Raw genomic sequence first — 4278 nt, 5'->3', positions numbered from 1 at the left:
GGTGCTCACCATGACATCAAAGTTGGCAGACTTAATCTATCACTGAAGTCCTTCAACTTGGCTCTCAGTAACTGGGACAAAACAACCCAGGTAATCCTCATATAACATCAAAGTTGTAGACATCATTACCTCCTACATAAATGTAATAATAAAAACTATCATTTTCTCCACTGATTGTGAAGTTTCCAAGGTAGTTGTTGATCTCCTGTTGGTTTTGTTTTGTTTAAAACTTAAATTTAAAATGACCTATTAGTTCTAACTGTCGTTAGCAGATTATTTTTCTTTAGTTTCATTATAATGAGCATAATAATAGAAAAGTGATGTCTTCCAGGGAAATTTTAACTTAAAAATTCATGCTTTGAAGTTACTGGGAAAAAGACTTGGGATCTTGTAGGAAATCTAGAAAGCACAAGGTGTCTGAAGACAAATAGATGGAAAGAAGTATGGAAATAAAAATGTGTCAACTTGAGTAACTTTCAGAACTTGTAAAACATTATCACTTTGCTGGGTGGAGTTAATCAAAGTCTCTAGAAGAAAAGTTATAGACAAACATCTAGTTTTTTGCTGTAGTAAGAACTTTCTGAAGTACCTAAGGATTATACTCAGGATGTGCTAAGCAAAGAATGGATGGTGTCCAAATTATACCCATTTTATCTCTGCTCATTTCTCAGTAGATGGACTGTGGCAATTTCTTCCAAATGTTTGACTTTACAAACTAAACAGTAGTCTTACAGAATAGTTTGGATTATTCTTCTGTAGTATAAAATACGATAACAAGATATGCCTTTAAAGACTCCAATTTATCATTGTTACAGTTCCCCAGAGAGAAAAATGGTATCATAAAAATGAATAAGGGCAGAAAAGATCCATCGAAAGAAAAAACAAAAAACAAAAAACAAAAACCAACACCATAAAATTCTCAATGTAGATACATTATGCTCTAAAAGGCTTCAATCTGCCTTGTAGGTCAGTATGATGAAACATGCACTACAAAGTCCACTAACAGCATTTAGTGGCTTAGAAGAGTCAGACTTAACAGGTGTCACATCAACTTCACATCCTCGAAAAGTAAAACATATAAAATAAGGTAAGAAAAACACACATGAATGTTTTCTGCATGCAATCTTTATTATCATGGGTACACATGATCTTTCTCTTGACTTTTCATACATAGTCTGCAACCTTCTTAGGAAAGATACAAGAACACGTAGTAAAACTTCTTTAATTCATCTTTCATTCATACTGTACAGATATTTGAGTCCTTTAGTACCAGTATCTCATCTGCTATGCTGAATGTGCATTGTGCTCTTCCAATATTTTGAGAGTAGAAATATAATAAGTAACAGTTTGAGGAGGAAAAAAACAAAAGAAAACAACCACCACCCTCAAATCCCATCATTTGACAGGCAAGAACTAACTTCAAGTCAAGCCCTACCAAATTAATTAATTAATTCTCTATACAAACTAAGCTCAGAGGGGAAAGAAAGGCAACATTTTCCTCATATTCAGTATTTTCTCTTCCATAATGTGTTACATCAGGTAAAATTTATCCAGGGCACTGCATACTTTTTTTCTGTGTACATTTCCCAGTATTTTAGAGAAATACTGGTGTGTTTTACACCTTAATTTGTCTCAGTTTGCATTTCCTTAACTAATCCTAGCATTCACACTTGTATTTATTATAAATCAGTTTATATATCCCTAGTTAATATTTGCTTAGGGCTTATGTTGATTTCACAATACATGCAATTTTCTGGCTCCATCTTTATCTTCAAGGATTAGATTGAATTGAGCAGCCCTGTAGTAATTTAGTTTTATCTTGTGCCTTACAGTTTTATGTTCTTGTAATAACACTTCCCTACTCTATTTTATTTAATTAAATATATCCTATTTCACAATGACAACATTTTTATTTTTGAGTTTATTTGCTAAACAGCTGCCATTGTGGCAAGATTCTATGGTGAAAAAACACTTATTTTAAAGAAATTTAGAATAGAAATTGCCAAGTGTAGAGGGAGGAAGGGATTTGAACTTGGCATAAGAGTTCTCCATGATTAAATTTGAATTGCTTTGGCTTCTCAGTCTGGGCTCTGCAGCTCTGCAGTTAAATAGCTACATTCGTATTCATTTCTTTTTTTTTTTTTTTTTTTTTTTTTTTTTGGTCTTGATAGAAGAAGTGCTTTCTGAAAACAAGTGTGGGTTTGCCAAGTTATACTGAAAGATTTGTGATCATTTCTGTCTTTGGCTTCACTTACACTAAAATAGCAGGTAAATGCTAATTATTTTTGCAACTCCATCATTTTAGCACTACACAGTTAATTTTGATGCTGATGAGGGCAAAGCTAATTGACAGCATATCCATAATAAAAAGCAATGGGTCTGAACATAAGGCTTCAGCGTTTCCCCACCTCCTTTAGCTTAAATAGGAAAACTGTTTTGATAAAACCAAATGTTGTGCAGGTGCATTGAGTCCCTGCAGAGGATGTTAAATGGGTTTGATCCTAAATTGACTAGTATGAGCAAAGTGGATGTATTTACTCACAGCTCTGGCAGCTTCTTTGGTAAATAGTCTGGCACATTACAGAGTAAGCATGTCTAGCTTTGAGTCTTTTTTTTTTGACCTGCAGCTGTGTGTGCTTATCTACATTCTTAACGGAAACCACAAATAAAAAGGAGATTAAATTTCTAAAAGAGTAGCTTGCTTTCGTCTCATCACTTTTCTTTGTCAAGTACCTTTCCTCTTGGGTAGCTTCTTCTGATGTGCTCAATAAGGGGCTCTGTGCTGAGTTGAACAAAAGGTTTCTAATGGCTGGGAAACTTTTCGCGCTATGTCCTCCTGCTTGACCTCCAGACAAACAGCGTGTCACATTATTCTGTTGCGCACCCCATCCATCAGGCACCCTGATTTTGCCCTCACATTCACACAGCTGGCTTTCATAGAGAATAATTTTCTTTCTGATCTGAGCACCAAGTGTCTACACTTGGATGTTCTTATCAATGCTCTCACATGCCACATGCCTAAGTCTCACATATTACAAGAGGGATCTGACTTTGGCAGGTTTTGCAAGTTGTTTCTCATTCTGGTCAAAAGCAGGTTAATTCAGTTTCACTAAGCTTTTCTATTGGCAGAAAGTAACTGAAATTCCTATCTGCACAGCAACATCTCCACATCACCCAAGTATGGCAAAAATCTACCCCAGCTCAGCTTGACTTTTGAGCAGCAAAAGAATTTGACAGCCAGTACCAAGACAGCCCCTGCTCCAAGACAGATAAGCTATTCTTAAAAGCATCTTTTCCTGAAAGAATTTAATTTAATAAGAAATTGTTTTTATGCAGAAAAAAAATCTTTTTTCCTAATAGGTGTACAACCACTAGAGTCATTGTTGAGGCCTACTTTAAACTTTGAAAGAAGAAATGGAATGTCCTTATAGGAAGATTTTAGAAAAGAGTAAGTTTAGAAAATATTCCCTCTATTTCTTTAATCGGAAGATCAAAACAACTTATTTCCTTGTGAAAAAGGAAATTGGGTAATTTGATCATAGTACGCCAGTACTGAGAATCAGCAAAGATTTATTCAACAAATTGAGTAAAAAAAAAAATATTCCAATTCATTAATGATATCCAAAGACAGATAAAACAGATAGTAAGGTCCATAAATAAGTCCTAACTTTTTTTTTTTTTAATACAGAACTCATGCAACACAAAGTTACTGAGTTCAGTAAAACAGACGCAGAATGACATATCTCTTCTCGGCCTTTTGGCTAAGATTAAGTGTAGTATCTGTGACATTTTCATAAATTGTCTTCATGCCATTTGATCACCTTCTCTACTGAAGTTACCTCTTCTTGTTCTCAGTGCTTTAAGAGTTTGTCATCCAAATAGTTGTATCCTTTTTTTTTTTTTTTTTTTAATTAGACAAATCCTCTTCCAAATACACACAGAGGTCACTGAGAGCAATCATGCTCAACACATTGACCTGTTTCCCATTTGCTATCAACAGGACTGTTGTAGGCGACTGCAACACAGGACCTGATCCTCTGAATTTCTGCTGTGCTACTGTTTGAGGACAAATGCACTGGTTCACTCCCCACTGGTCCACTCCTCTGCCATAGACAGAATCAAAAAATTACACTACTACTTCACAAAAACAGCCTGTACTTGTTTGTTTTTATAATCCTTACCTAACAATATACAGCAGTTCAAAGCAAATGCTTACAGAGATATCTTCTGAGCTATACCCCTACAATATTTGCATCAGTTACAGAACAGAAGGCTATT

The 4278-nt window shown here is 35.0% G+C and overlaps 1 pseudogene; it reads left to right on the top strand.

Annotated features, from left to right (window-relative positions):
* The first annotated feature begins 3741 nt into the window (after positions 1-3741).
* On the top strand, positions 3742-3826 carry LOC128090192 (uncharacterized; annotated as a pseudogene).
* Positions 3827-4278: the final 452 nt, after the last annotated feature.

Source organism: Tympanuchus pallidicinctus, unplaced genomic scaffold, assembly GCF_026119805.1.
Source record: "Tympanuchus pallidicinctus isolate F22 unplaced genomic scaffold, pur_lepc_1.0 scaffold1, whole genome shotgun sequence".
Lineage (NCBI taxonomy): Eukaryota > Metazoa > Chordata > Aves > Galliformes > Phasianidae > Tympanuchus > Tympanuchus pallidicinctus.
Note: the sequence above shows the minus strand (reverse complement) of the source record. Positions and strands in the feature narration are given on the sequence as shown.